The sequence below is a fragment of the Drosophila navojoa genome, chromosome 3, assembly GCF_054131105.1.
Source record: "Drosophila navojoa isolate 15081-1374.11 chromosome 3, UAZ_NAV_1.0, whole genome shotgun sequence".
NCBI lineage: Eukaryota > Metazoa > Arthropoda > Insecta > Diptera > Drosophilidae > Drosophila > Drosophila navojoa.
The window spans coordinates 25,986,434-25,999,403 of NC_142891.1; the positions used below are offsets into that span (position 1 = coordinate 25,986,434).

The window sequence follows — 12,970 nt, forward strand, 5'->3', positions numbered from 1 at the left end:
ACAATCAAAATATTTTCTGCTTGCAATTGAATTTTCGCTTATTATTAATATGCTTGGCCGCGGGATCGACGATGGAGCTCGACACACAATACGCGCAACGCCCACACGACCACACGACCTCAATGTGATTTGTAGATTTTGGTCGCATAGAGTCTAGAAGTCTAATTATAACCTGAACCCACTGAAAAGGGCAAATCAGGGTGTAATAGTTTTGTTAAAATGTATGTAACAGGCAGAAGTGGGCGTGTCAGAGCGATGAGCTGACCCGATTTAGCTCTGTCCGTCCGTCCGTCTGTTCGTTTGTCCGTATGTATGATCGCTTCGATCTCAAAGAGTTAGAGATTTCAATATCTCGGTATATATAGTGCGCATATCGATCTAATCTCCAAAATTCGATAACGCATCCCGTTATTTAGTCATAGATTAAAACCCTTTCGAATATCAGTAATAAACAACACCTTTAAAGCTTGAGTCGCCAAATTTTAAACGTAGATTTATATGTATATTATTTATACGTATGTATAAATAAAAGAAGTACAGAATGATTGGAATATCTGATAGGAGGGTTCTGAGTATCTCCTACTCGAGCAGTCTCGACTAGAGCTTTCTTACTTGTTTGAATTTTCATACTACCGTATTTCACCATTTTTAGTTGAGAAACAAAACTACTATCTTAATAAGTCGCTATAAATGCTCACCATAAATTAAAAAATAAAAGCAATTTATCGATTATTAACGATAAAAGAAATATAATATTGTATTTCGTAACGAATACATGCCCAATTTCAAGTACTACCATTTGTAGTCTGGACAATCTCTGCGCTCATTCGGATGACAAAGCTAAGCCCCTTCAGTGAAGCACTTTTAAAAGATGTAATGTAAAATGTGTCAAATGAATGTAAAAATATTTCAAATGTTTTGTTTTATTACACAAACAACAAATCTTATAAACAAACGAATGAACGGAAAAGAAATAAAATATATTAGATAGCAGTAGCAGTGGTCCCCATATTCCAACGCAATAATCTCGTAAACCACCAAAGCTAGAGGCTTGAAATTTAGATAGTTTAGATACTAGCGAATTTTGATTTGGCAAATAATCTCATAAACATGTAATTATTACGATCTGAAACTTTGATTATATATAGAAAAGACTAATTATGAGAAAACGTACTCTGCCAATAAGTAAACACCCACAATATAGTCTAAAATATAGTGCTTTTAGTACGTGTGCATGCGTGAAACATTAGGTCTTCAAACAGCTTAGGGATGTCGTGGCCAAGCAATCTAGACTAGAGCAGGTTTACACGTTTTGTGAGTTCGCTTTGCAAAACGTTTGAAAGTTAACCTGAATTTCAGGTCTTTGCGTTAAGGTTTGACTATTGATAAGGCAAAATAATATGCACATCAATTTATAACAAAGATATAAACCCACCAGTTGGTGGCTTGGCCCAGTCAGACATCTCTTGGCAAAATAGCTTGAATATAATTTTATAATTTTTTTAAATATATATTTTGGACTTCAATTTTAACAAACAAAAAAAACAATGCGGCGCTCACACGCTTTAGCTCTCATTGCTTGTGCTGGTCCTTACTCAACTGCTAAAGTCTCGCAAGCCGGAAGGGTAAGTAGATATACCATAAAACAAAAAACCGTGTATATATTAAATAGATGCGACATTAAAAAAAAAATTATAAAAATATGTAACAACATAGAAATGTGGATTGAATACAGTGGAGAATAATAATGTTTCAGTCGGGCGTTACCGATTGCACAATCGATAAAATAAAGCAATTTTCAAATCTCTAGTGCGCAACAAACAGCTAGGTCTGATCTTATTAAAATTGGGAGCTAGGATCTTCAAATGAAATGTATAATTTATAAAATTACGATTGATTGCTGATGTAATGTGAATGAGTATTCTGCAGTCGGTAGCGCCCGACTGCAACGTTCTTACTTCGTTCGTGATATTTTAGCTGTGAATATTTTACATATATTTTCTGGTCCTGGGTACACATGCTTAACACAATTATGACCGTTGCCGATCTACACTGATTATACTTATGTACCGATTTCGTTGCTCACCGCAGACAATATACAATCGTTGGACCTGGAACCATACACCCTCATCGAGATTACTATGTGGCTGTCGCCGTGCATCACACCAAAGAGCCAGTTACCTTGAAGATTGGTATAACGGGACCCTCGTACAATGAGACGCAAACGGTCGAGTTGCCAAATGTCGATGAGTTCAAGCAAATTACCTTCACGTTGCCTCCTCTAAAGTCGGGTGACTATAACTTGACCGTAGAGGGTGTCTCGGGACTTGAGTTCAAGAACTCAACGCATCTGAATTTGGCAAAGTTTAAGCCATATGACAAAGTGCTAACCGAAAAACAAATATATGAGCCCGGCGGCATTATTAAGTTAAGTTATGCATACACTTCTTAGCATTTCAAAACATGAACTCCATCTGGTGGGCACATCAATGACAGGCAGAGGTAGCTCTGTAGTTGAAATTGCTAGTCTAAATTCAGTATACAAGAAGAAAATTATTCATTGGAATGATTAGAATTCGTTAACTTGTATGTTTACCTGAACGTCGGTGTGCGCAAAGCTTTTACAAGTTTTCGCGCACTTGCAACAGTAGCATCCCTTGCATCATTGCTCAAAAAATCTTTCACGGCTAATTGCAAGGAGTGAACAGCACATCGAATTGATGAGATCGAAAAAACATTTATGCTGTCCATCAGCTGCTCATTTTCGATGTCAGCACTGACCACACTTTCCAGTTCCTCGTTCAAACAATCTTTATGATATTTCTACCATTGTCCGATGTTATCGTATATAACTGCTGCTTTGAAATCGAAAATTCTGCCAAAATATTTTCGATTTCAATGCTCAAATTGAGCCCTGTGTGTTGGCGCTGCAGCTCAATTATGCCCAATGTCTTTACTTCAATGGCATGATTTCTATAATATTGGACGTTTACACCCAGAATGCCTTTGGAATGTCGGGAAGCAATGTCAATTTTGAGCGATAGCATTTTACTTTGAAATCGATCTCTTAAGATGGATTTTTCGCGCTCATATTTTTCCGTGACATGATGCATAACATTCCGTGATGTAATGGGGCTCATCTGCAACCCATTAAAAATTTGGTCTGTTATTTGGTGCAGAATCAAAAAGAGAGAATGGCACTTTTTCATCTGTTACCAATTGCACACACGCTTTCTTGACCTCGCTTGTCGACATTGAAATAGTAAATTTTGTTTTCTTCTCTTGAGGTTCACTTGATTCTTGATTCAACTCAGACATGTATTCATCTTCAAGTTGGTGAAGTAATTTCCCTTGAAGGAACGCTTACAAATTTTGCTATCCGTAACGTCTTGCTCCACTTTAAAACAAAAAAAAACTCGCGGACAATAGCATCACGTTTACGACCCATCGCAATCAATCACCAAATTATAAAAGAAACAATGCATACAAAAAGCTTAACGATGCTGCGTTAACCACTTCTTATCGCAAATCAAATTCTTAAAATAGATTTTTAACGGTTCTCCCCGTTGCACAGTGGGCCAAACGGCCCAATTAGTTTAGTTTTTTTTTTTTTCTTTATAAAATAAACTTTTTTCTAGAATTTAGACGTTTAGGATATATTTAAAATATTGAACAAATTTTAGGTTTGGTATTATTTTTTATAAAATGCATTGACCGATAGATACCCACTGTGCGTATGACATTATGTTTTGGTTCCATCTATCTGTTTCACTCTTTTGCGCCTCAAGTAAAGTGTTATATCTATGGGTGCAGGGAAATGTGTCAATAATACATATATATACATATAAACATATTAATATGCATATATACAGCGATTATGCTTTATTTCATTCTGTCTACCTGCTGAATAGGTACGGGCAAGTGCACAGCGCAAGTGCAGTGGACAAGCGCCTAAGCATATAGTTAAAAATATATGTATATGTACTTATACATATACATATTTACATACATATTATATATCAAATGAAAGGTATTAATGCGTAGATCACATATATATATAAATATATGATCTAGCTCCTTCAGTTCAAAAGATATTTCAATTCAATTTTTATTTTCAATTTTTAAAATAAAAATCAAATCATAACTCTTATTTTTTATTTTTATAATAAAATTATTTATGATTTGATTTTTATATATAAATTGTTCTGTAATTATTATTTTTGATTTTTATCATAAAAATCATTTATTATAATTAAATATAATTTTTTTTTTTATTTATCAAAAAATAATTATTATTTTTTAATTTTTTGCTATAAAAATTATAATCGTTACGGTCCCTGTTATTAAATACCGCGTATTCTTCTTGGATGAGAATCTTAGACCGAGTGTGGCCGCGGATGATGTAGTTATACGTCTCGAGGACCCCACCGGGAAATGCGTTAAAGAGATTAAGAACATCGAGACCCGTGGAGGGGTCTACACCGGAAATTTCGAGTTGTCGGAGCTCATTGGACCATGGAAACTTTCTTTGCTGACTGGCGATTTGTATAGCGATGACGAAGTCAGCCTTCTGGTACGAGAATATACGAGCTACCAAGAACCCCCGTTCTTCATGAGATTCACCGTTCCTTCCGAAATATCGGTCAAGGATGATGACATACAGGTTTTTGTAGAAGCACAGTAAGTAGATTTTTTCCATCACCTTCCTGACCCGAATATGGCTTTAATTATTCTATTAGTTGCCCCTATGCCAAACCAGTAAATGGAAAAGCAACGGTCAAGTTGTCAAACTACTTGCAACATCTTCCGAACGATACCCACATATTCACTATTATCAGAAATGCTGACATGTCGAATGGCAAGGCGAAAATTGAGATTAATGCTACGGAAGTTGATCGTTTGTTGCAAAACGAATTTACTCAAGCTCAGCTTACAGTCACCGTTGATGGACGTTTGTAATTCTTTATACGTATCGTTACAAAATGTCCTGCGTGGATATTACTGATAAAGAGCACGAGATCATTTTTAAAATCACTCTTGTTAAAGGCACCTTACTTGAAGACACAAAGACCCCTGTCAAGGTAATTTATGAAAGGATTGGATTGACTAATCAAAATGTTAACACTTCGAATCACCTATCGTTAAGCAAGGTTCACCGAGGTTATTAAGCACTCCGAATATTTAGATATATACGAGGTACCACCAACTGAGAAGAAATCCTTTGAATTTGAGAGCCACCTCAACGAATCGAGCTTAGCAGTTTTTAAGGTCACGCTACCAGATTTACCTGACATGGAGAACTATAGTCGTTACTACAGCATCGAGCTACAGTTCAAGGGAGAAGAGACCCTGATACCAGAGAAGTATCACAACAGGAAATTGATGCAGCCAATGGAACCTGTGGAAACAGAATGGTTTTATGTGCAGATGCCCAAAAACAACGGAGAGAGGTTCAATTGGTAGATATTTCCAAAAGGTCATCCCCTTAATATCTCACCACATTTCAGCCTCAAAATAGGAAAGAAATATCAAGTTACTTTAAGATCCAGTCGTCCGATCAAATACTTTATGTACAACATAATTGGACGAGGAAATTTCCAAGAAACGCATCGAATCGTACTCAATGAGCCGCGAGTATACTTTCTACGTAGATGTAGAGCTACAAAACCAGATTGAGGTGACTGCTCCAGATGAGATCAAAGCTGGCGCAGATGTTGAGATAGAGATTAGAACAGCGCCCCAGTCCTTCGTTGGCTTAATGGCTGTGGAAGGGGACGCATTTGAGCTTGAAATGACAAGTACAACAATAAAGGGCGTGTTCGCTTGGACCCTTGGGCGGTATGATACGCACACGCCGTGGCAAGGAGGATACTCCTATTATCCGTGTCAAGAAAGCGGCCATATTCAATGACGGTATGTATGTACATAATTGACCTAACTGAACATTATCTCACGAAAAATATTATCAATCATAACTCAACTTTAAACATCTATAATATTTTGAAGGATTCAATGGAAGGCCAATCACGGCTATAGTAAAAGACATAATTAGTGATGATTATCAGGGATTTTACCCAAAGGATTTGGCAAAAACGTGGCTATTCGAAGACATTGAAAATACAGAAACGGAGACTTTTAAGTGGGTCCGGAAAATTCCCGATACTGACGGCATTCTCACTGCATCCCGAAAAGGGCTTGGGCGTGACCAATAAACATCAGAAAATTAATATATTCAAGCCATTCTTTGTGTCCGTGTATCTACCATACTCAGTGAAGCGTGGCGAGGTGATTAATGTGCCCGCTCTGGTCTTTAACTACCTGCCCAAGCAGCTGGACGTGGAGGTGACTCTGAGCAACGAGGAAAACGACTACGATTTTGTAAATGTCTACAACGAGGCACTCGGCGAACAGAACCGCACACAGACGGTGCGCGTTGGCAGCAATTCTGCAGTCGGCACATCCTTCCTTCTGCGTCCCAAAATTATTGGCAGCATTCTGTTGAAATTCACGGTCAGTTCACCCCTTGCTAAAGATGTGACGCAATATAAGAACCAGGCATTTTTCGTCAACTTGAAGAAGGTGCACGAGCTCAAGGGCAGCTTTGAATTGGATCTACCGGAGGAGGTTGTGCCAGGCTCGCAGCATGTCGAATTCGGTTTTATTGGCGATCTGCTGGGCCCAGTCATTAAGAACCTGGAACGGTTGGTTCGCTTGCCCAGCGGCTGCGGCGAGTCGACTATGTCCAAGCTAGTGCCAAACTATTTGGTCTATGATTATCTAAAATACATGAAGAAACTAACTCCGGAATTGGAGCATCGCGTAAAGCGCAATCTCGAGAGGGGCTACCAGCGTATGGAGTACTACAGTCACGGAGTTGCCTGCTTTATGTCCTTTGAACGACATTGGAATCCAGAAACTCAACCGATGAGTTGGATATGTCGGCTCCGGAATATGAAGAGGATCCAGAACTGAACGGAACCGGAAACTTTAGTTTTGGATCTTCTTCATATCCAGAACAAAATATGTGCTGCGCTTCTTTAGCCAGATTAAGGATCTTGTAAGCCTGTCGGAGATACGACTGGAATATGTATACAAGTTCCTAATCCGCCACCAGGCTGACAACGGCAGCTTCACGGAAGATGAAGAATATTCACAGCGTTCGGCCGTCACGACGACTGCCAACGTACTTCTGGCTCTGCTTGAGCAACAAAAGTCTAACCAAACGGTTATCGATAAGGCCGTAGCCTATTTGAATGACAACTCAAATGAGAAGGAAGATCTATTGCTCAGGGCCATTGCCACCTACGCTTTGCAGAGGGCCAAGTCTCCAGATGCCGCCAAGCATGTGGCTGCACTCAAAGCCCTTGCCAAGCACGAGGAAGATCGCAACTGGTGGACGGAAGATGAACAAAAATTGCGCTCCGGAAAATGTGCTCGCTGGTGGTGCTGGGTGCGGAGTCATGACATAGAAATCACTTCATATGCAGTGCTCTCGCTGTTGGAATCGGGCCAGGTGACTCCCGATTCGTTGCTTAATTCGATTCGCTGGCTGGTGGCACAGAGGAACAGCTTTGGGGGTTTTGCTTCTTCGCAGGATACGGTGGTTGGCCTGCAGGCCCTCATACAGTTCGCCAAGACGTCCGGCTATGAGCCAGCTAAGTGGGACGTGTCCGTTTCCAATCATGGTCAGTGGGAAAAGACTGAGAGGCTCAGCCTGACAGAAGATAACAATTTGCTACTACAAACCGTGGAGTTCCCTCAAGGCACCAAGTCCCTGTCGTACGAGGCGAAGGGAACTGGCGCTGCTCTGCTACAAATAAGCTACCAGTACAATATTGTCGAGAAGGAACCGAAGCCCAGCTTCAAGATTGAAGCTGTTATTAAGCCGGAATCGCCCCCAGCCAAGCTAAACCTCAATGTATGACTTGAGTATGTAGAGGAGGGCAAGGCCAATGCATATACCCTCCGGCTATATCGTATATGAGGATATTTTAATAGACATATGGAATATCGGACGCGTCAGTGTAGGTCTCGAATAATCATCATCTATCCGATGTTCGGGTTTTATTATTATTGTTCTCTCTTACGCAGCTGATAGAAACCAAAAATGAGTATTCTGTATTGGTCATCTACTTTGAGAGTCTGACCACGGGAGAAATCAAGTGCCTACCGATCGAAGCGATCAGGACTCATGCTGTCGCCAATCAGAAGTCCGCCCCCATTGTCCTCTATGATTACTACGATACGAACAGGAAGGCAACAGAATATTACCAAGTCGAATCGAAGCTGTGCGACATTTGTGAAGGCGATGAATGTGGGGCCAAATGTTAAACACCATCTCATTTAATATTGCCATCTGTTGTCTTTTACTAAACAACGTAGAAATAAAAGCCGATATAAACTTATCATTGGCCGCTCTTGTGGACTATAACAACCTTAAGTGGAATACACATGTCATACAAGTTATACTCTTTATTGCCAAAAATACTATCGCATGTAAGTCATAAGATCAATTTGACAGTCTTCCAGCCATTTTGAATTGACAAGCTACTGAATCGCATTTTATACATTCAATTATGAAAATATTTGCACTCACTTCACAAGACCGACCAAGTTCTACTGGCAGCAAGAGTTTCCAGCACAGCCACACAAAAGCTCATGTATGTACATATGTAGCTAGGAGCTCTACTCTTGTGAATGAACTATCTCTATGAAAATTTATAAAGGGTTTTAATCGATCACTAAATAACGGGATGCGTTATCGATTGTTTAGATTAACTCGATATGCGCGCTATATGTGTATACGGACATTTTTGAAGTCTTTAGCTCTTATATCTACTGACAAACGGACGGACAGAGCTAAATCGTCTCAGCTCATCGGCCTGATCAAGAATATATGTATGTATATCCTTTGTGGGGTCCACGCCTCCTTCTGCCTGTTACATACATTTTAACAAAACCATTATACCCTGATTTCCCATTTTCATTGGGTGAGGGGTTAAAAATTAATCATGCATCCCTACTAGTTTTCATACTTATTCCACCTGTTGGCTTTGCTCTGCAACGAAACAATTTCGTAGGCCTTCGTCGTATGCCAAGACGAAACTAGGCGGAGTACAATTAAACACCATTAGCAAAAGCTCCCAAGCTGTGCTATGCACAATGCACATGCAGAGCTGAGAGTGCAGTGAATGCAAAACTGTTGGTTCAGAGAGAATTAAACACATTAAGAGCGCGCTCTCTTTCATTCAGATATTCCCCTACTTTCAGATATTCCCCAACATTCAGATATTCATTCACCTACTACCTGTGGACTCGAACGCTTTTGTGGGTCGAGCGCTACATGCGCATGCACCATGCTAAGATAGTTGACTCACTTCCCAATGTGACTGGGATGGCTGAGTGCTGATTGGCCAATGAAAAACTGCAAACGTGATGGGTTGGGTGTGGCTGAGCACATGTACATGAAACAGTTATTTTGTATATGTAGTATATTGAGGTGTTTTATTATAATATGATAAAATGTCAAACGCAAAAGCTTCATGTTGTCTTCACTGGTGGACGTTACATTCGGGTCTGGAAACTCTGCAGACTTCTTGGTTATACTGGTAATTTGTGGGGTCTACCACGCCTACTACTGAGCTGACAATCACAATCGAAGAAATGTATGGATTGTGATTGTCAGCTCAGTAGTAGGCGTGGTAGACCCCACAAATTACCAGTATCTGGTTCGTCAATTGAAACGTTCGTTAACCGAAACCCATAAGGTCTGAAAACATTTTACACCTACATACTATGTATATGTATAACATACGAATAAATATGTGTTTGGTCTTTCCAACAACTAGCCGCTTAGCCATTCCGATTATAACAATCGATTAACTATTACTAAAACTATGCACATCCATATACATATATTGCAACTGGAACTGAGACTGCAGTTTGAACCACCACAGCTACTTCCCTCCTCAGTGGTTTCTTGAGTTTATTGACGAGATTTAACACATCGAATGGCTTGATATGTTCGACGAGGCTTAACTGGAACGTGAAGTTTGAGTCTTTCGACCGATATGTCGATTGCTTCGAGTTTGTCAATTGCACATCAAAGCTGCTTGAAGTGAGCGAAGCTCGTATGCTCGATGCTTGTAAGTGATAGAAATAGAAATGATTCGAATTGTGCTCCTTGGTCGGTTGATATTGCTTTTGAGGCCATGCCTCCAGTTACATACGTCATGCATTGGAGCTATCTCATTGCAATCGTTGACCCATTGATTAATGTCACGCCGCATTATGTTTTTTCAGGATATTCAAATGTATGTATGTATGTTTGTGAAACGGGATGAGTAAAAGAATGCGCTCGTTATGACTCAAGGTAGAATATTCAGCCGAGTAAATAACAATTGAAGGAGTGGGAGTATGAGTGCGAGTACATGGGTAGCACACGACGAGCATGGCACTTTAGGGGTGCGCTTTTCTGTGCGATTGCTTGTGCGCATATAGAGCGAGAAAGCATATTGCGACTGAAAGAGTAAGTGAGAAAGAGCAACGCAATAATAGAGGATAGCATATGATTATGATGATTATGACTATACATGATTATTATGTTTGGGCGCTCGCTAGAGCTGGAAAACCATCGATAGTATCGATGAAATTTGTGGTTTGCGGTACATACATTTTACCCATTGAGAATGGGAAATCAGGGAATAATGGTTTCGTTAAATGTATGTAGCAGGCAGAAGGAGGCGTGGCAGACCCCACAAAGTATATATATTCTCGATCAGGGCGACGTGCCTTAAATATATATTAGACGCATTTTATATAATTTCGATTTTTGTTAAGATTAACCCCCACCCCTATATCCACCCCTTCACCCTCATCTTTGTAAAAGTCGTATATCAGATACTAGAGATTTGTGCTTCAGTACACACATATGTACATTTAAACATTTTGACTACGTTCTGAATGTTTCATTAGGATTGTACGTCTAGAAATTAAATTATTTAATAAATAAATTCTCTAATATTGCCAACACTGCACTAGTTCTCAACATTTAGCTTAGATTAGGTTTGCTAGATGACGCTGCAGCATCGATCGGGTCTCTGGTTCTACTCCAGAGCGCTCAATTTGTGTTTATTTTAATTGCTTCAAAATACATATATAATTTTCCCAATTGCAATTAGTAAAAGCGCGTACATATGTATGTGTTCAGAGAGAGCTGCATGAATTTCATAAAAACCGTGTTCGAATTAACAGTTTGCAAATGCAGACATATGAATGTATTTACTACATATGTATGTTGAGTGACATAAAAGCTAAGCCGAGCATTTTAGTCTTTATAGCAATTTTAAAAGTATTTTTTAATATTTATTTAACAAAACAAAAATTGCCCAAATAAAAAACGCTTCAGGTGTGGGCGAGTTGGAATTTATAGACGGTATAAAGATAGATAGCCTCAAAAAAAGGGCTACAACTACCAAGCTCGTTCACATTTCAACATGACAACGAATCCAAGCATTCTGGCCATATCGTCAAAATCAACGAATCGAATACTTGTGGGCAATATTAAATAGGTGCATCTCAAAACGGGCAATGACAAAACAAGTAAAAAGGCTTTAGTCGAGACTGCTCGACTAGGAGATACCCTGACCTAGGGACGCAAAACTATCGATAGTGAGGCCATCGATTTTTTTCACAGTCGATACTGAAAACAATCGATAGTAAAACGATTGATGTTGTAAACTAACGACTGTGAAAATAGTCTATACTATCGATCGTACTATCGAAAATTTATAACTATAACTTATAACTGTTAAATATGTATACAAGTAAGAACGTTGCAGTCAGGAGTTACCGACTGCGGAATACTCATTCACACCCCATCCACAATTTAGTAGGTAAGTTTTGCTCTAATACTGTAAAAAATTTAGTTTTTCTCGATATGTCACGCCCTTCTGCTTATAGAACAAGCTAACGGTAACCTAACTACAAGTTTGGATGCTTACGCTCTATAAATGGAAGAAATTACAGGGTATTTTTTGATATGCCACGCCACTAAAGAGGCGTAACAATATTGTTTGAAGAATCGATAGAGGAAGTTACTAGTAACTTAACTATCCAAATTTGAAGGCTCTAGCTCATATATTTTAAAAGATATAAACTTTTGAGGCTTGCCACGCCCCCTGTAAGCGGACATATATACACCTTTTCGTCTTGGAAGATCTCTAGCATCAATTGTGTCCAATATATAGCAGTATCTAAAATTCACTATATCTTCAGGTCCGAATTAATCTTTATAGAATCATAACATTAGCTGCGCTGCAGTGTAGGCAGTGATGTGGGTGAGGGGGTGGATATAAAGGTGCGGAGTTAACTTTAACAAAAATCGAAACTGTATAAATACAAAATTAAAGATGTACAAGTTATAAATATTTATTTTGATAAGGGCTTTCATCGACAAAACAATAACGAGATGAGCTATCGATTTTTATACCCTGAACCCATTGAAAATGGGAAATCAGGGTATATTGGTTTTGTTAAAATGTATGTAATAGGCAGAAGGACAAAGTATATATATATTCTTGATCAAGGCAACGAGCTGAGTCGATTTGGGCCTGTCCGTCTGAACGCGTCGATCTCAGAGCTAATGACTTCAACTTTTGTCCGTATGTATCGCGCGCATATCGAGTTTTTCACTACAAAACGATAACTCTTTCCGATATTTTTTATCAATAAAAACCTTATCGAAGATCTGTTATAAAATTATATCTCTCACATCTTTAAAGCTAGAGTAATATATATAATAAGATGCATTAAAAAATCACTTTATCTACAGAATCTGCATTCCAAATTTCAGCTTTTTGTCTCATCAACTAATATAATTTATGGAATATCGGAAAATACATTTTTCGATTTACCACACCCGGGAAAATTTTAACACTTTATAAATCGGAGATATACACGAGTATGTGTC

General features: G+C 38.9%; 1 pseudogene; it reads left to right on the forward strand.

The window, feature by feature from the left end:
• The first annotated feature begins 2,068 nt into the window (after nt 1-2,068).
• On the forward strand, nt 2,069-8,331 carry LOC108658427 (CD109 antigen-like; annotated as a pseudogene).
• Nucleotides 8,332-12,970: the final 4,639 nt, after the last annotated feature.